This window comes from Ptychodera flava, chromosome 5 (assembly GCF_041260155.1).
Source record: "Ptychodera flava strain L36383 chromosome 5, AS_Pfla_20210202, whole genome shotgun sequence".
Taxonomy (NCBI): Eukaryota; Metazoa; Hemichordata; class Enteropneusta; family Ptychoderidae; genus Ptychodera; species Ptychodera flava.
Window position 1 is genome coordinate 44,452,516 of NC_091932.1, and position 21,539 is coordinate 44,474,054.

The following is a 21,539-nucleotide window of genomic DNA, read 5'->3' on the forward strand; positions in this document are numbered from 1 at the left end:
GACCTTGAGAATGTTCTAGACTAATTGAACTCAGGTCATGATGAGTGTGGGGTAAATGACCTACATAACAATTTTCACAAAGACTCTTATTTCAATGAAAAAAAATGTTTGACTAAATGGAATTATTTTATTTTTACAAGGCAAATTTACCATTATTACACAAAAAAATCTCAGAGATTAAAACGTTTATTTGATGCTGATATTTTAACCTTCCAGTATTTCCAATTTGTAAAACTTATAAGTAGCATCTAGTGTGGCCAGGAATTCACAATGTGCATTCTCTCTCAGGATAGTCATTATGTGTGTTCCTTAGCAGGTGCCATTGTCTCAGCTGGCCAGAATGAGTTGAATTAACTCAAATCGGCTTGATGACTGATAAATAAAAGGGTCCACTGATGTGTTTAAAAATGAATCAATTTAAAAACTTGCTTTCGCCTTAGGAATATGGCTTTAAAAACTGCTAATAACAGGTAGTGTTGAACATCTGCGAGCAGAATTGCCCAATACATGTTTTTTTCTTTGCACGCATCCCTTATGAATATGCGGCTAGATTATAATTGGGGGGCCGGGGGACTTGAAATTGTTTGATCATATAGAAGGGGTACTTAAAACTTTTTAGGGTATCGAGGGGGATCTGAAAAAAAATTCAATCGCGATTCCTCCAGCCCTCCCCCCTAACTGTTATTTGTGAACGCAGCCTAATGAGACCCAAGGAAAGGGTCCAGCCAATCAGTGAGCTGTAAGTGGACCCAATAGGACCTAAACACCAGTCACCGAGGCCAGTGCATCTGTGTAGGACATAAATCTGAAGTCATTACAGGACTAGTTGAAATGACGTAAGGCCCACCTTGCTCTCTACCAAGCAATAGATGGTAGGCAAATTTATAAGCATTATGATCAAAAGTGACCTAAGATCATCAATGTGTTGGACTCTTTGGTTTCGTAAGATGTTTGGTATGATTTTTACAAAATTCCCTGTTAATGACGGGCAAATATTTTCAATCATGTTGTACCGAACGCTGTGAAACATTTGGAGCATCCGCCCCTTCCTCTCATACTCTGACGATAACAGGCCCTAAATGTAATTTGGGTTTGGGAATGGCTTGCTTCGTAACGGCCATAATGCCGATTTTCTGTGTTCCTCTGTATTTTGAAAGGACACGCTGGCAACGAACTAGGAGCGTATATCCGCTCTCAACAACAATATGTCCGATGATTTGACTCTTCGTAATCGGATTCCATGTAAAACCTCAAAAAATCTCCATCCTTAATAATCTTTCTATTTGTCAACGGATACATCATATACTCAAGGCACCAAATGACAGAAAAAAGCCAAGCTATTCATGAAATCTTACAATTTGGTTTGTAACACTCACTTTGAGGGCTTCTGACCGATTAAACACACTGTAATTACTTTGGTGAATAGGAAAAGTTCGACATTATTGCTTGCCATATTTCTCGAATTTTGGGCTATTATAACCGTCGGAAAGTTTTGTTTGCGACTTTTGCTAGTGACTTATTTTAATGATATTTTTTCTTTCATATTCTTTCATGGATGATACTCGCACATAAAGTTCTCCATTCACACGTGCGTGGATATAAAAGGTGTATGTTCGCACATTGTTCAAGTGGGCGATGACCTTCGTCTAAACTCGAACTCTATGACGTTACACGGGCTACGGCCCAATCTGAACGCTCTGAGTATTGCATGAATTCAATTACAACATAAGGGTAATAAAATCATTATTTTTGCTTTATGATGAGGATCGATGATGGCCGTTTTCCTGCCGAACACATCAAATCTGGAGTCTGCGAACGAACTGTGAGAAGAAGCACAATCATCAATCTCTGAGTAAGTATCGTATTCAAAGATAACATGATTGGTTAGAAAATCGGGATTTTAAGGGAATATTAAAAATTGATAATTGCAGATATCCCCAGTGTGCAATACTTTTTTTAGACAGTAGGCAAATCGTAATGAAGCTTTGTCGTCGGAGGATATAAACTCGTATTTCTATTCTTTTAGTGTATGTGTCAATCTGTTGAAAACTGGGAGTAGTCAGAAATACAGCATTTCTAGCCGTTTGATATGATAAGAGATTTTGAGATTTGCCGAGGATTTGTGTGAAGAGTGTTGAAAGCATTGGAAATATGTTAAACTGCACGAAGTAACACCGAGCCCTATGGCATGCTAAGGCTGCGTTCACAAAAAATAGTGAGGGGCTGAAGGAATTCAGGGGGGATTTGAAAATTCGGAGGGGGGACTTGAAAAGTTTTCTCTACCTATAAAGGGGGGGGGGAGGGACTGAAAATATTTTGGTTCCCAACATTTTGATCGTCCAATGGTTCTAATGTTAGCAATAATTAAACAAAATCTAGAACCGTTTTGTCGCATTTTATGACTTTGATCTCGAAAACACCTGAAATGTATGAATGCCATTAAATTTTCGTAAAACAACAACAAATTGGCTTTGAAAGACAGGGCAGAAGCTGCAATTGTTGATGATTTTTTTCAATATTTCTATACAATGTATCAAATACAGTTTCTTGCTGTCGCTCAACAGCATGTTTAACACACAATGTTCAACAAAGCCTGCATATGTGGATATTGATAATAGCTGAATTAAGAGTCCAGACTAAAAGTTATTTGTCAATGATACAAATGCATGATTCATGTACACAAACTGTGTTGTCAAGCTAAATACTGGACAGCTGGAGGGAGTAGAACAAGAAAGTAGTTTCATAAACTGAATAAAAATATTGAAAAAAGTTTAATACACTTTCTACCTTGCCACTGTAGTGTCACTGTCACTGCATACTGGCAGTGACAGTGATAAGTCTGGCTCTGATGTAGTTGAAGAAGAGTGTGGGTCACAGGACGCTCAATTGACAGTATGTGAAACATTTGTACGCAAGATCAGGCCAGAGAGCACACATGGAAGATTAGGAGACTTAAGTTACCAGGCATTTTTGAATTCTCGCATATGAGAATAATCAAATTTTAGGGAAAAAAGTAGGGTACCATGCCTAATTTTCTACAAATGCACAACGAAATGCCAGTTTTTTTCCTCGAAAATCACTTAAAATCAATATATAAAACCACTCATTTCAAGTTCATGCAGTGAGTGAAACTTTCACATCTCAGCGTACAATACCACAAAGGTAAAACTTTGAACAGTAAAGACTCTAATTTATATGAAAAAAGTGTGACTAAATGGAATCATTTTTTTTCAGCAAATTTGCAATTATTGCACCCAAAATTTCTGAGGTTGACATGTTTATTTGATTGGATATTTTACCTTTCAGTATTGTCAATTTTGTACAACATTTATTTCTGTTGATTCTGTCACTGCATTAGTTGATATGTATGATTTGCACTGCTTTCTTGGTGATTGTGCATTGCCAGATCACTCATTTTTGACACTAAAATGGGGACAAGGTAGCTTGAGCGTTATGGGAAAAAATCAATGAATCCCGTAGTTAAGGGTGAAAAGACAAGATGAGATAAGGTTTCAAATATCCCAAATGGATTTCTTGATGGGGAAATATCAAGGAATGCTATTATAGAATTAATAGATCAAATGGAGTCATCTCGGAATAACCATTGGAGTAGATGTTACATATGAAAAATTCTGTAATAGTCTCTGTAATAGTATTTTTTTCTGTAATGGATGCTACACTAGAGTACAGGGATGTCCAGTATGTTCAAAGAAATTCAAAGCACACAAGCCATTTTGGAATACAGTAATGACTGCCCTTTGGCGGGACATGGGAGAAAAAAGAAACAATTTATAAGATGTACAAGGTACCAAATTACAGAGATTGGCATTTAAACAAAACTTAAGGAATGCCCAACATACGTTTGACAAACTATACAGAAAGCTAACGAGGTCATATCAAAGACAGGTTATGATGTATATTGTAAATTCGAACACACAGAATCCTACTGAGTTTTGAAATCACATTAATAAATTGAGTCTTAGAGCAAAGAATGATATTCTATGGGAATTTTACGCAGAAAACAACAGTGTCATAACACATGTTAATTCGGTTTTAAATAAATGGAAATCCGACTTTGGAGATCTCTATAGCCTTTCTGACACATGAGACATTGGATTCGATGAGGACTTTTACCAACATATTTTAAGTTGTAAAAATCAGTGGGAATTGTAAGTAGGCAGCAGTCATACTAACCCCCTCTTGAATTGTGATATTTCACTTCAAGAGGTAACGAATGTTGTAACAAATCAAAACTCAATAAAGCAATTGGCGGTGACTGACAACTGCAATTGAATTGCTTCACAAGTTATTTCACTTTATCTTAATTTTGGAAAAATACCTGGTGTGTAGGGAAAGCTATAATCAAAAGTGCATTGAATGATCCCCGAGTTCCCAGTTTTTCTGTGGGATTATAGTTTGCAAACAAAAATAGGTCTAACGATATTAAAAGTGTTTCTCAGAAATTGGTTTTCAAAATACCTTTATGAGCTGGGAAACGATAAAATTAGAAGCAGCGCGTAAAATATTAAGAAACTTTCATGCTAGAAAATGCGAATTAGATGTGCAACAAAAGTCAAAATTAACATAGTATTGTATTTTTAAAAAGGAATACGGAAAAGAAAAGTATTTGACAGGTTATATGTCTCGCGCGAAGCGGTCTCTCATGGCCCAGTTTAGGACGTGCATACTCCCACTTAAAATAGAAACAGGGAGATTCAGTAATCTTACAGTGGAACAAAGGTTTGCGAATTCTGTCCTGTTAATGTTGAAGATGAATTTCATTTTTTGTTTCAATGTACTCTGTGCGAAGATTACCGCAAATCACTATTAGACAAGATATTGACTGTTATGACAGATTTTAATGACTTAAGCAAGGAAAACAAAATAGTATACTTACGACAAAATTCTGTAATGATGCAGCAGACTACATTTATAAGGCATTTTCTAGGAGAAAAACACATTTTACAAATAATGTATTCCTTTTTTTCAATGTGATATGTATTATGATTAACGTGTATTATAAGCCCAGTGGGCTGGATGTGGCAATGGAAAACACTTCATTGTAACATTTTTATTTATATGGTGAATAAGTCCACATATGACACTTAAATAAATAAAATACAACAACATATAAGTAGATATGTTTTGTACTTTGAACATTTTTTCCCGTAGGTAACTTTGCTCAGTTTTTAACAATTTGGCAAATGTAGCCAGGACATACTCTCTCATATTTGCCATTATTGTTTGCTCTTCAGCTGGTGTCATTGCCTTGCCAGAGTTGGATAAATCAAGTCGGGTTTAACTGATAAAGCCAAGAAGTCCACTGATATATTTAAAAATGAATCAATTTTAAGAATTTGCTTAGGAATATGGCTCTATAACCTGTTGATGAAAGGTAGACTCAAACATCTTAGAGCAGAACTTCGCAATACCTGCGTGCATTCCTATAAATATGCGGATAAATAATAATTTGGGGGGGGGGGGGTAATTTGAACATTTTTGATGATATGGACGAGGAACTTGAATTTTTTTAGGTTATTGAGGGGGAATCTGAAAAAACCCATGCAACCACTACGTTAAAAGTAGTCCGATGTTGCAATGAGGCTAATCTGCAGAATGTGATTCAAAAAGCGCTCAGTGACAGGAGACAGTCTTGTATAATGCAGATCTGATTTTGTGCTGTTACTATTGATTATATATTACGAGTATCTTAGTAGTTTTGCATTACGTAGAGTAGAGGTAAGTGAATATAAAGCCCCACGTCATGTAACTAATGCTATTGATCTGTACATGACTTTTCTTAACTTAGAGTTTCAATGAATGGTCACGATCGACAAATCACATGATGTAGTTGATACAGTTAAAAAGACGTTCGACATTATTGGTTGCCATTTTCATCAATGTTTGAATAATAAATCCGTCAAACAGCTAACAACTGCCCCACCATAGATACGTTCAATATTTTACAACAATATTTTTGCCGCAGCCTTGATGTTGCTATTCCCATATAAGAGGATACGGTGGTTTTAATCGGGTTCGAACTCACAACGTACGGTACCCAGTCACCTACGAGGAGAATTGCACCCAAACTAATATCAAGTGCCATTATTTCAAAAAACACAAACAAGCGGAAATGACATAGACTAACTTTTAGCATCAAGTTCGAGAGTTTCAGTGTAATGACGTATAAAGTTTCAGTATAATGATGTATTCAATGCAATGTTCGCGGTGACTTTGAACTTTTCTAAAGCAAGGAAAGTAATTGATCGAAACTTATTGTATATTTTCTAACAAACGCAAAAGTCAAGTAAGACTTTTGAGCGCCTTTTTCGATGAATCCCTCCCTTTAAGATAAACAATATCAACAGCAGGGGACTGAATGACCGTCTTGTGTTTCGAGTTTGGTGAAGTTTTAAAATATAGTAAAATCCAAAATGTTCTGGGACCGTTGTCAATGGTCGACGCTCTGGAACGATTTAAAGCAAATCTATTTCGCGTTAGCGAGGAGGATGCCACTTAATTAACAAGTCTACCCTAGTTATAAGTGCACAAATATTCTGCGAAATATTGGTGATGTTTCGATCCTGAAGTATATGTAGTTCTGTTCTATAAAGTCAGTTCACGATAGTTTACATGCAAGTATTATTTATCTTATTGACGCCTTACGTTTGAATCCATGCAAGCTCGTCTTGTCATCAGTTGTGTCAGTAAAATTGATATTACGTTGGCCTGGCATGGACAGAGCTAAAGAAGCTACTTGTGCAAGCTAGATGTTGAGGTAGAATGTGCTTCGTAGACAGATATTTTGATTCTCAAACTTTTACAATTCTTTTCTGATCTACCACTTGAGGGTACTTATTTTAAAGCTCTAGGTCTTAAAAAAATTTTCGTCCATCATTTTTGAAAATCGAAAATTTTATTTTTCTCCTTAGAGTTAACACGGGGATGGCGGCCATTTTTAATTTCAAATATCGCTAAATTTTGGGTAATTTTTTCTGCAGTACCAAAATTTGTATGGTGACCCCGATTTTTATTCTTGAGTTTAAAAGAGAATGGTTGAAGGATTCATTTAGGAAAGTCTGAGCAAAAGTTTTAGTCTTTCACTTTCGAGGCGCTCACTACCTTAACTGATAACGCTGCATTATTTTGAAGCATCTTCTGTGTTGCTAGATAGTTGTAATATGTCCTATTCTTATCGAAGAATGCGGTCCAATAAAACTTAGAATGCCAAATGTAGACATGGCAATGAAATGAAAAATATTCTAGTTATTTTGTTTTAGTTCGTATTATTTTGAAACGCTGTAAAGAAGAAACATATTTAATGTTTTTGTATATGTTCCAGAGAACATTGGCCAAAGTATCCCCTTCTTTGTTCCCAGAGTAATGTTGTTTATGGCGGAGAGACTGGTTTTGTCCTTTCAGTTCTCTTTGCCTTCCTCCTTTGCTTTACTAAAGAGCAGCGAGTACCAGGCCTGTGTCATTAACAATTTGCATTACCCCTACATGGCCACACATACTGGCATTTCTCGCTGTAAGGCTGCGTTCACAAATAACGATTTGGGGGGAAGGGGACTGAAGGAATCGCGATTGAAATCTTATTTTTTGAGATCCCCAACCCTACAAAATTTCAAATCCCCCTCTTTATGGTCAAAGTTTTTCAAGTCCCCCCACACTATCACAAGCCCGCATATTTGTAAAGGATGTGCGCGCAGAAAAAAAAACACGTAATTGTGCCGTTCCGCTCACATATATAACACTACCTGTTATTAGCAGTTTGTAAAGCCATATTCCTAAGGCAACTTGAGAAAAATCCGACTCTGGCCAGGTCAATTGCTCCCGCCGAAGAGCTCACAAAATGATGATCATGAGAGTAAGCAAAGTGTGAATGCTGATAATTGCCATATTGTAAAAACCTTAGCACAGTGCCCTACCAAAAATTTGTTTCAAATGTACAAGACATCTATGAATTAGATATTACTCAAAATTGACAATACTGGAAGGTTAGAACATTCCACAAATAGGTCAAATAATTCAATTTAGTCACATTTTCTTCCAGTTAGATAAATCTTTACTGTTCAAAGTTTTAATTTCGTATTATTTTATGATGAGAATTTGAAAATTTAGAAAATCAAGCATGATAACCCAATCTATTTCTTTAATATTTGATTAGTCTCATATACCAGAATTCAAAGACTTCCATGTGTTGCTGTCTGGCCTGATCTTGTGAACATGTATGTTTCATTGTCATGAGTGTCATTTAAACCCAATTTTTTCTTCAACTACCATGTACATCAGAGTCAGAGATATCTCTACCACTGCTTATGTATGCAGTGACAGTGACACTGCAATAGCAGGGCGGTACCTGATTAGCGACACTGCTCGTAGGCAGTAGCTGTATTAACTTTGATAATTTTGACAATATTTTTTGTTCAGTTTATACAGCTGCATTCTTGTTCTACTCCCCACAGCATGTTGAACTGTCCAGTATTCAGATTGCCGACACAGCCTGTGTATGTATGTACCATGCATTTGTATCATTGGCAAATGACTGTTCGTCTGGACTCAATTAAATTATCACCTAATACAAATTTGTATATACAGGTTTTGTCGATAAACTGAATATTGTGTGTTTCAGCTTGCTGTAGGGAGACATCAGCAGCAAGAAACTGTAGTTGTTGATGTATAGCAAAGAAATATTGCAAAAATCATCAACAGTTGCAGCGTCTGCCCTGTTACTAGGCTCAAGTTTTTTGGCACCATTGTATAAGTGGTATAGCTACAAACTAATGACGTCAAATCGCCGTACAGAAAACACAGACGCCTTCTAATTATATATGGCACTCTGTATTGTGTACGGCAATTTAACGTCTTCAGTTTGTGGCTATACCAATTGTAAATTTGTGCCTTTTTACGACAAATCATACATGTTCAGATTTTTCCAAGATAAAAGTCATGAAATGTGGCAAAATGGTTCTAATTTTGTATAATTATTACTGACATTACAACAATTGGATGACATAAAATGGTATTCATTTTTCATTGAATTACCTACAAAAACTTTGAATTGGAAAATGTTAAATGTAAAAGGGAGCCAAAAATTTCTAAGTCCCTCTCTACAGGAAGAGCAAAATTTTTAAGTCCACCATCTACTATCCCACCAATTTTCAAACCCCCCCTGAATTCCTCCAGCTCCCCGGTATTTTTTGTGAATGCAGCCTAAGAGAGAACTCAAGATGTCTTTTCTTCAGGGTAAGCATGCATTTACGCAAGGAATTACAGCGAGGTGTTCGTCAGGGAGACCCCTTATGTCCAGCTCTTTTTATTATTGGGTTGGAAGTACTTTAAGTTGCTGTTCAACAAAATGACAATATTCATGGTATTAGTATCTTTGACAAGGAAATCAAGAACGCTGCAGTTGCAGATGACTTTACATGTTTATTGGCAGACGAAACATCTGCTGTGAATCTTCTTAAACAGTTTTCATTTAGCATCTGGTCTCTATATAAATCGTAACAAAACGGCAGCTATGTGGCTTGGTAAATGGAGGCGTAGAAAGGGTGCACTTTAGGTATAAAATGGCCTGACATGTCGATTAAAATTGTCGGTATTTTCTTCTCCTATAACCGTGCGTCTGCTTATAAAGAAAAGGTTAAATGTCCATTCGATTCTATTTCTCGTTTGCTCTGCCACCGGCGATCCAGAATGTTGTGGCTTACCTTATTTGGCAAAATCAAGATAGTTAAATCATTGATAATCTCAAAGTTTCTGTACAATTTTAACCTTATTACTATCAAGTTCTCTGATATCAAAACAATTGACAGCGTTATTCACAAATTTATTTGGAATGGCCCAGATAGGGTCAGTAGGAACTCATTAATAGATGACATCAGAGAAGGGGGAATAGGCATGATAGACATTTGGCGTTGTACAAAGATTTTAGAATTTCATGGATTAAGCGTTAAATTTCAGAGAAAAAATTATTATGGAAACTTTTCTGGATTTTTATCTACAACCACTTGGTGGCAATCTTATTTTCAGATGTAATTACAGTGTAAAATTTCTCCCTATTCAAGTACCAGGTTTTTTCAAGAAATGCTGGAATTTCGGAATGAGATAAACCATTTTAATAACTTAATAGGTATTTAACAACAAATCATTTGGAACAACAAAGAAATCCGTATCATCAATCAGTCAAATTTTTCATACCTTTTTTTTGTAATGTGGAAGTAATTAGACTATAATTGCCTATCAGCGTAATAATTTGCAACAAAATTATGCCATTGACAAAATGTGCTGTTAAAGACCATTAGAAAACTTTTCACAACACGTTTTGTTATTCCCCCAAAGAGTATTCTGTATTTTTCACAATTTTAACTGTAGAGAAAGATGAATGGGGTCATTTTTTTCACTGCCATTTAAAGTTACAATGGAAACAAAATTACAAGAGTGCCAATGGAAGTTAAATCATAATATCTTGTAGTATTCAAACCGTATTTTGTTTAGTATGAATCCTCCCAGAGTTAACAGTAGCTTGTGTACTTGTTGTCAAAAAGGTGAAGAGACCATTCTTCATTAATTTGTAGAATGCGAATGTGTGCAAACTTATGGAGAACCTTTTTGTTCCTATGGGGCTCTGCACTTGATGCACCTCCTACTCTATCGACTAAACGAATTCTCGTAGGAGATATTTCTTTTAACTCACTTTTGAATCACCTAATTCCTGTCACTAAGAAGACTATTTATGACTGCAAGGTCAAGAATAGGCTCCCATCCTTTAATATTGTGAAAACAAATGTGCGAATCATGAAGAGAGTTGAAATGTATATTTCCGAAAGAAATAACTGTATTGAGAAATCTTTACTGAAGTGGGAAAAATTTGAAGCATAATGTTTGATATTTGTAACTTGGAGAAGTCTCTTCTCAAACTGTAATACCATGATTTAGTGTTTATTTTTGAACCTTTATTTATTTCTCTGTAAATGTATCAGCGTCCTTTTTTAATCGCTGCTTAAACTTATTTCTTCAGAAATAAAAAATTGTAAAATATAAAAAAAGATTCACAAGGAAATGAGCCCATCACCGATTCAGAAAAAAATCAGTACTGTTCAATTTTTGTTAAAGTCTGCCAAACAAAAGGACCAAGACAGATATAATTAATGCAGTTACACGTGATGTACTCTGGAAAAAGAACAGAAAACCACAGATACAGAGAAATTTTTAGAATCATTTTAAAACCTACATGAACTACGGCAAATACTCGCTGCCATAGGACATGTGTTTCAAAGACGATGATTATACCATAATCAATGAGACTGACAGCGGTACAATTGAGTAATGAAGTAAGTTTTGAAGCTTGCGATACATAACACTAAAATATTGAAGAATGGCAGAGACGTTGAAAATAACGCTTTCCCGATTATTTAGATACAAAGTGTACATATGTACTAGCAATGAAAATTAAAATTTCATTCAAAATCGAATTAGATTTCAGGCTAATGGATGGATGGATGGATTTCTGCATGTCTCAGTATGTCTTGAATACCGACACTAAACCTTTCTCTTTCATGTACAAATCTTTGATTCAACCTTTGATTATTCTGATATTATTTAAGATATGGCTAACAAAACCACTCGACAGTCATTCTAAATGATTTTTACTAGAAATTGGCATAAATTTTTAAAGCTTGGCCGCAGCTAATGGCTACGTTGGCTGAAATACGATCGGGTTTAGACGTCGAGACCATGTGTGTCACAAGATTTTGAGTTGTTAAAATATATAATCGAGGGGATATTATTCCTCCATGTTAATTTTAGAAAATATATATGTTTCTTTTGAACCAACACATTGGTACCAGACAAGATATTCTCACCGACTTTCTCTACCTTCTATAGCATTTATTGTACAATAAATATTTAACTGTTTACCTGCTGTTTTTCAAGAGATAACTTCTTACAGAGATTTGAATGAATGTACCAGAAACATCCTCCTATATGACTTTCGTGTTGGGTATTTGCAGAACTGTTTTTTATTGTATATGTCTCGCCTTTGTTTGCCACGTGACTTCAGGTTTTCAATTCATGTTTTATATTTTTGGTACTATGGTAATGCAGAATCATCATTTCTTTCTGCCACCATGAAGTACATACACAACCCAAATTCGAAACATGGAAATTTAGTGAATGTCAATAGATTATTGACAAAGGCAAACACTATTATGATGATTGAAAGAAGTGTTCATTATCACAGCATTAAATAAGCTATTTTCGAATTAGTATAAATAGGTATAAATACAAACATCCACAAGACAAAACGATCATAAAACTGTGCGATTGCAATTTTCTGTCATGAAACTATAGATTGGACGCTACTAGCCACTGTTGGGGTGTACACAATTTATTGTGTGTATATCCCATCAAATTGGACTCTATTGCAGGATGCAAGTTTTCATGAATTCCGTAAAAAACAAAACTGTAAATCGTACCGATTTCTTGACCTCCAGGAAACAGCATGCAGCCTGAGAATTATTGGCTTCAAAATCCTGGCCAGTTGAATCTATTATGCAATAAGAAAGGAAGCTGTTTACATAAATTTCACAAAAAGTAGTAAATGATATGCATTGCTAAAACACCGAGAACAAAGAGGATCTACACAATAGATGCTATTGTGCTAAAACTTTACACTTACGCATGTAAATGTCGGCTGTTCAAGACTCACAACTGACCCTCTCCATGAAATATTTCAGTATCACTCTACTTGCACAAGAGAAACAGTTATAGTTAAATTGTTGTGAATATTAATGTATTCCCATGAGCCCCCTTTTCCAAAAACCTAATTTTCAAAAGAAAATATCTGCGCAAAAGACACAAGCACATGAAATAATGCCTTATCATTTTGTTGTCTGTTCTATACACCACCGAGTGTACTTCCCGTGATTGGTTTATGGTTCTCAACCCAGTTGAGTTCGTATTGTGATTTTTGAGGTGTTCAATGCTACCTTATCAAAACCGCAAATAGAGGTTTTCAGGGCTTGTATAATAGAGTTAAAATAAAATATACCCCCAGCGACATCATAAGATCATGGGGGTTTACCTCCATGATCTGCTGGCTGGCTGCCTGGGGCTGGTCGGCCCACGAACATACCATCATGTTCGTGCCAATTATAATCCTACACATGCGCATACTTGTATGCGGACAGACACTTTCACACACTCACTTCCGCACACACGTAACCTACAAGAACGCATGAGCACTGAGGACCTATTGTAGTCAGGCCTGTACCGCGAGGACAGGTGCAGGGGATACGCACGAGCGATGGCCTAGGATCCGGTATACCCCTCCCTTAGCTTTTGCTGCAATAGGGATGAGTCACTGCTCGCACACACGCATTCAGTCCATGGTACACCCCAAATCAAAAAGATTAGACTTGACAGTTGATAAAGAGGCGCTCATCCAAATTTTCTGACCCAAGAATTGGAATAGTGCGCCCCCATGGCAATACTAAGTACATACTGTTCCTTTGTTTTCAGTTTAGAGAAAAGGTTTGTTTTTCCGGGCTCTAGAGGGCGCCATAAGAGGCGCTCATCAAAATTTTCTGACCAAGAATTTGAATAGTGCGCCCCCATGGCAATACTAAGTACATACTGTTCCTTTGTTTTCATTTTAGAGAAAAGGTCTGCTTTTCCGGGCTCTAGAGGGCGCCGTTGATGACCTTTGGCTTTTCAGCGCATCACACAAATAAACATGGCGTCCTTCTCTGAATGAGCATAAAGAAGCACAGAGATGTATGGTTTTAGCAATACTACTGTTTGACCATCTAGGTAAGAGTAAGATCAATTTAAGCTTTTAACTGTGGCTGCATAATGATACTCTGCTGGACTGGTATTGTGACCTGTTGGACATAGCATGGTACGTCCATGGTTTTGCATTATATATGCATATGTGATTGAGAATGGTCTGGACTACAGTACCTTTGTTTAGACTCGTGGCACGGGCCCCTCTAAGAGTTATAAGCTCTTATAAATTGCTTCTGGCAGGAACCATTATAATTCAGATCAATAGTCAGTGTCTATTCATCTAGCTATGTGGAGAGAGTGAAACTTTGCAGTTTCACTAAACTATAGTTTACTTTTAATCAAAGCTGAGCCAGTTTGGCATCTATTTTAGTGGTATTCATTGCAATGTGTGCAATGTGTGATAGTGAATATATGAGTGTGAGTTCTTCTGAACTCTACAATATGTGGAGAGGGCTAAGTCAGAAAACTATTAAACCTTTACCATGCATAAATGATTTGATATAGTTTGTCTGCAAATTCAGTGGTTTCCTAAGTTTTAAAAGCAGGAGGGTAAATAATAAAAGTAGATGAATATACCTTTGAGCAAGTGCAGCTAGTGAGCAATGAGTGAGTGTAGCTAATGGGGGAGAGCTGAGAACGTGATTGAAATACAAGTGAAATTGAGTTATCTTGCATCATCTGAGTTAATATATTACTGAGACTCAGAGCAGTCATGAGAAAACTTCTGCTGAAGTACTGAAAGTGCACAAAATACCTGAAGACGAAACTGATAAACCAAATTAAAGACAGTTTCATGTCTGTTTGGTTTTTGTTATAGAATAGTCCAGCATCAACAAACTACTACACCATTTCCTCACAATCTTCAGCCTCATCCTCATTGTCACTGCTACTATTATTACAGTAAGCACCAAGTTTCAGGGCTGCTGTTGCTTCATTGAGTTTGATACGAAGGGCTTCTAATTGTGTTTGCATTGCACAAACAGTTTCATGTACTGTAGCCTGATCGTCAGCAGCTGCTCTTGGTACATTTAGCATGTCCTTCCCAATGTGATAATAAAATGTTCTAAGGTTGACACTCCTCAATGTTGAGTTCTCATGAAAGAGGGAGTAATGCAATGTTAACAGGTGAAAGTGAAAGAAAAAACTGCTAACTAATTTTCACAATGCAGCAAATTTGTATCATTTTCATTACTGCTTTATGTCAGAACATGATTCCCTCAGGATTAGTGTCATCAAGTTTAACTAAACAGAATGTGAACAAGTTTTAAGTATTTTCAGGAATATTATAACAACTTAATCAAAGAATTCACAAAGAACAATTGTTGTTCACAGATTAGGGACCATACTGTCAGCAGAGTATGGCCCTATGCCACTGAATAGGCTAAGTGCATGATCCATTACTGTGGTTATAACCGCTGAATTTGAGCGTTGTTACTCTACCCCAAGTGACTTGTAATAAAAATAGTCAGTTGATTGATATAGTTTGTTGTTTTAAACTGAGAAATTTCCACTTTATATAAATATGATAAAGAGTTACTTGGTACATCGCATTAGTCTATCACCTTGCCAGTGGTTTACACTGTTATACGGGTTCTCACATTAGTAACTCTGATCCAGCCACCTCTATTAAAAGTCCAATGAAACAAATCAGTTGAATACATGCTTTTCTCATAAAATGTAAATACTCTGACTTCCGATTCATAACAGAAATGAGCTTCAAACCAACACCACCTTTAAAGCAGGCTTTCTTCTCCGGAAGAGAAATCTTACAACCATATCGCATCATCACCAAACACTTCTTGGCAGCCATTATTGCAAAGATGACCTGCATAAGTTTAACCCTTTCCCTGCCTAACAGTATCACTTCGACTCAGTGAAAAGTGGTATTGAGTCAAGACCAAATGTATTTCCACCCATTTAGCTCGGTCTGTTCCAACAGCTTTTGTCCATAAAAAATTATGTTTACAGTATCTATGATTGCAAGGGCCTCCAAATGTTCAATTTTTGTTAAAATGCACCAAATGGGACATATTATGGTTCACTACCAGTAGTTTGAACGAACTTGACCTGATGATGAAATATGAACTTGGCAGGAAAAGGGTTGACCTACTTTTCCGTGTGAAGTTCTACCCAATGACGATGTCCATTATTGGATAGGCAGAGCCATAATGCATCCATCAGCCGATCACATTCGACACGTTCAAATGACATCCAAAAAATGGATATTTAGAAGTTGTTATTGTGTACATAGAACATGCACATGTTGGCAAAAAGGCTATGAAACTGCTGATCTGTTATTACCAGAGTTTTCTGATAATAGGCCCATCCACATACAGGCCCATGGGTGATTTAGGGGGTGGGCGCTTATTTTGGATTTTAGTTTTCCTTGATCTTTACCAGTGACATCACAATTTGCCTTGCCCTTACACTAAATATTACCATTGAGCTGTCATAAAATGACTGTTGTGTGGCAAACAAAATAAAAATATTGAGGTTTTTGGCTTCCTGACTGCAGCTATCAACATCAGACACCCCTACTGTATTGAAAGTAACTGCAAATGGAATGATCCTGAGATAGACATTGATACATTGTAGCAGTTTATGTCTAGACGTTGTTTTGTATTGTATCATGTACGTCATTCACAGATCAGAGAGAGTGTAACATTGTTTCCTTTTGAGACACAGGTGGATCTGAGGAAAAGATCAAAAAGGAAAAAGAACTTTACACAACATTTCACAACATATTTGTTACAATATGAGCTTCAACTCAAACAAAAGCTTTTGTTGGTTGTTGGTTACTCTACCAAATTAACGCTCTGGGCGTTTATTAAGCTCGAGGTGTGGCCCTTACAATTTACCCATTTTTTGAATAAACGCCCTGGGCCCATTATCGGAAAACTCCGGTAACATTTGTGCAATGACACTGCCACCGGTGTTCTTTAAATTGATAAGCCTGCCATACAATGTTTTTGAAAGTGAAAAGTAGCCTGTAAAAAACTCAAAACTGGTGGGTTTTTCACCCAACTTCCTGTGTCTAAGGTCAACAGTGAATGTAAGTTTTAGTTTTTGAATATGTAAATCAGAATTTGTAGAGGAGGATTATTTTAAATATATCCTCTCTACAGGTATTTTGTTCTTTGAACATTTACCTATAGCATAAAAGCTTGCAGAATAATGTGTATCTGTCATGAACTGCTCTGTCATAAAAGAGTGCATGTAGTGATATAACTTCCCTGTGGCCACTCTCAGAGACCTTTTCAAGATTTATCCTGTATCTCTCTCTCCATTGTTAAATAGCTATGGCATGAAGTGTGTGTCTTAACTCCCCATCAGATGCATGTCTGACAGTTAGTATCTAAAACTGGCTTATATGCTGTTCATGCAGGCCCTTGATTTTTGTCAATTGTCAGAAAATAAAATCATGGGTAAACTTTACAACATATTGTAGCCTATACCAATCACAATGTAACAGGCAAAGCAGGATGCAGAAGAATCACAGCGATAACATTTGCAAAACTACCATGGCAACTACATTCTGTAAAAACTTGCAAATATTATATGTGCATGTGTCATCATTATCTCTAACATTAATAATTTATACTTCATTGTGTTGATAATTTTTATTTTGTGGATGGCACTAGCCCAGAACTTATCAAAAAAATCCTGTGTCTGAATGATATATTTAAAGCTGCCTGTCCACAGCTGCATCTATTCAAAAACTCCTTTGATTTCATCAAAACTTTGTGCAGAGTGTAATTAAGCTAATATAGATTTCTCAAAATTTCCCTTGTTGACACTTTACTTTGCTTGATTCCTTTTCTCTATTGACAGATTCTGACAGTGAAAACGGGTTGAATGGGTACGTCCACTGGTACCTATGGTGGAAAAGAACAGGAGCAACCAGCCAAGACGAAGGCTGTGGAACCCACAGTAAGTGAATGAATCAATATTATGAAGTCAGAAATTATGAGTACACAAAGAAAAAACATCCTACTTGTGGATTCTGCATGGCCAAAGTTATAATTGGCAATTTAATGCAAGCTGTGAAGAGAAATACTGATTTGCTCTTAAAGCAGAATAAATATAGCAACATTTAAAGCTGCTTACCCAGAGTAGCATTTTCTTTCTATAGAGACTGCAGAGAATCAAGACATTTTGCCCTGAACAGTACACAGTATGCAATGTTTGAAAATTTGGCATTTAAAATCAGTTATTGAAATATACCGGTAAGTTGCAAACTGGCATGGCATAGTGTGTGCAAGATTTGTATTATGTATATGACTATGTATTTGTAATGATGAGTCTATAGCATGTGAATTGCATACACAAACATTACTCATTAAGACACTTTGTGTAATTGTGAACAGATATTTTCCAGACACTCTGGGCACAGAAACCATGGCATCTGCCATTACTACAAATTGAAAGTAGGATAGATCGGTGAAATCAGACTACGGTACATTTAATAGTTCCCACAGTAGTTCAAAGAGAAATGTAAGGAAACTGTAATAGGCATTGACTGTATAGTTGCCATGTATTTAAAAATTCACATATGTCTGAGTGCCACTGTGCAATGACATGCTAAAAGAAAGCAACACTTATGAGATCTCAGACCATGCCAGAATTTTACATGAACTCAACAAAATTTTGACTTCCTTAATTAGGAAAAATACGAAAGGCCCGCAAGCTGTAACTTTTGAAATTTGTTGACCTAAAACAGCTTCCTTATTTTCTCTGGTTTTCTTAAATTCTTATTTTACAACTTTACAAAACCATTCATGAATGAAAAATCGGACACGGAAATTCATATTTTAACCGTTATTTTGATTTCCCGCCATTTTAAAAACTGATAATATTAAAAAGAAAACAAAGCATGTGCTGTCCCACTTGAAAACATACAGCACTATGCATTATGTTGGACTACTCTGTTGTTTTTGTGAAGATTCCAATTCATATATGCAAAATGTATATTTTTTTTCTATATTTGCATGAGGGCCCCATTTTATGTTTGGGCACAAGTTTATCATTTATCTTGTTCAAATTTGCACATGCAGTCCCACTGGGCAGTTAATTAATACTTGTATTCAAACCCCTCAATGAGTAAATTCTCACAAACTTGTTTTAGTTTGGAAGTAAAATCACAAAATGAATGCTAAAAGATACAGCTAATGAAGCTTTAACTCTACATGTATGCCCTAGCTCTTTGTCAAGATCTACAAATTGTCTTCCACACATGTAGATACTCTAAATGCCTTAATTTTCACTGAGTTTTACTTCACTATTTTGATGTAAGAGACACTTTCATTGGGATTGAAAGGCACTGATTTTCCAATGAAAAAAGAATCTTTAGTTATTCAACATTTTCACTGTAACATTTAACCTAGGGGATTTCATCTATCAGGAAATAGCAAATTTAAAGCTCCATAAGCTGTATTGTTTGGCTATTTTTTCTGAACTTTTGTTTTGTGGTTTCGCTACACTTTCTGCATTGAATCCCTAAACTGTAATTTAATGCCAAGTATTTAGCATATCAACACAACCATTATGAATATAATCTCCATCGTTATTGTTGAAAATTGTATTCAAGTCCGAACTAGAATTCATTTGTAAGCAATAAACAATGATCACTACACACATACGAGCTGTTGACAAAAAGAATACTTGAAATTTCAGCATGACAAACGGATTAGGGTCAGACACGGTAGTTGATATACAGAAGCAGAATACTGAAAATCTTGCCACAAGTTACAGCTTATGTCCCTTTAAGTCCCAGAAAATACTAAACACTCTTACAGTTAGTACCTACAGTACCTGGTTGAGTTTGAGGATTTTACAAAGCTTTTAAGGTTTGTGAGAAGTTGACCAGTCAAAATTTGATTCTTTCATTATTGCAATCATATATGCAAAGTAATATTAAACATTTTGTAATGGACTTTTTGTATCGTGAAGAGTTGAAGGCAAAAAATGTTTCCACTCAACGACAGGTATGGACTGACAGCAGGACTGACCATGACAATCCAGCACATTGCTCTAAAGTTCGAGGATACCTCTTTGAAAGTTGTACACGTTTATTTGGAGAAATTGTTAATCATATCAAACGATTTGTTTATCAGATATTATCTACCCAGTATTGTCCTTAAAGCGACATGATGTTTGTCCAGGAAAACTTCAAAAGTAGTATATATGCCTCAAATTGAATGACTTGCTCAAAATCACGAAATGGGAACTTTTAGCCATTCCTTTTGAAATTATGATAAAAACTAAAGGGTCACAATGCAAAGTTTGGTACCAGAGAAACAAATCACATAATATTTCCTGACACTTGAAATTCAAATCGGTCACCATTCCTGTGTAATAAGGGACTGGTCAGTTTCTTCAGCCCAGGGGGGACTGTTCATCATGTTTTTCAAATGCCCAATGGGGGGGTGTCAGTGTGTTTTTTGAATTTCGACATGGGCTCATACTTGCCTAAAATTCATTGTGCCTGATGGCAGCCACAATTTTCGTCATTCAGTTTCAACATGCCCTTCGGGCCTTAACTTTAATAATCAGGCATATTTTTCAATGCGCCCTTTGGCCGTGTGACTTTAATATATCGGACATATATATCAGAGAGATATATATCTGTATGTTAAATATTTTTCGGTTCGTCCTTCAGGTGCACTACTTTAAAACATCAGATATTTTCAGCATGCCCTTTGGCTGCATGACTTTCATATATCAGAGATATCTGGATATCGTTTAATATATTTTGGTGTGCCCTTCGGCCAAGGTACTTTTATGTATCACAAATATATGTCAGACATATCTTGATGGTTGCAAATTGAAAGCCTGTTTTGCAAAATGTACTAAAAATTATGAAATGTGCAGTTCATATTTACTGCTTTTCTTTCTTTGATATTAATGATTGACATCCATTTATGTGCAACAATTCTGGATATCTGGCTATGCATAGAGAGTTTGCAATAAATTCACACCTAATTCAAATTGACACTTTGAAATTTCTATCGTACAAGTGACATGACAACAATTTAATTAAACACTTTATTTTACAATGTACTTTGTTATGCAAGAGTGGGGGTCACCCTGTTTTCGATATTTGGAATATGGGAGATCACCCTGTTTGGGCAAAGTTGGAATATTATTATTATTATTATTATTATTATTATTATTATTATTAATCTTTATTTAAACTCGATAACTCCATAGGTGAAACACCTCTTTTCATGGAGGTCAAATAGATAAAAGAAAATTATATTACAGCGCAAAAAACTTGAAAACACAAAAAACACAGAAGTACAAATAGCAAGAAATAAAACTACGAAGAGGCATCAGACAAGTAAATAGAATACAGAAAGTTATTACAAGATACCTTAAAACTAGTCAGTGACTCTGAGTCCCTGATGGATTTAGGGAGATAAATACATCTACATCCACAACAGACAAATGTTTTGATAAAGAATTGTACTTGCTTTGGGAACTTTAAGGAGGTTCTGATTGGAAGAACGCGGTGATCTGGAAGGGATATAATTGTTGAACATACATGAAGTTATTTAGTCAGGGGTTAGATTGTGAGTTGCTCTGTAAATTTGGGCCATACCGTTGAAACAGAGTTTCGAGTTAATCGGCAGCCAATGAAGCTCATACATCTGATAAGTGGAAAGAGTCAGGAACAGTATCAAGAATAATTCTCATTGCACATCTCTATAGATGCTCCAGGGCATAGATATTGGTTTGGTAGAAAA

The 21,539-nt window shown here is 36.0% G+C and overlaps 1 long non-coding RNA gene across 1 annotated transcript in view; it reads left to right on the forward strand.

Moving 5' to 3' along the window:
- The first annotated feature begins 1,760 nt into the window (after window positions 1-1,760).
- The window catches only part of LOC139134072 (uncharacterized), a 60,696-nt gene continuing 40,917 nt past the window's right edge, over window positions 1,761-21,539 (forward strand). The window contains exons 1-3 of the long non-coding RNA XR_011552709.1: window positions 1,761-1,852; window positions 13,665-13,818; window positions 17,626-17,724. This is a non-coding gene — a long non-coding RNA (uncharacterized lncRNA). The remainder of the gene's footprint in view (window positions 1,853-13,664; window positions 13,819-17,625; window positions 17,725-21,539) is intronic.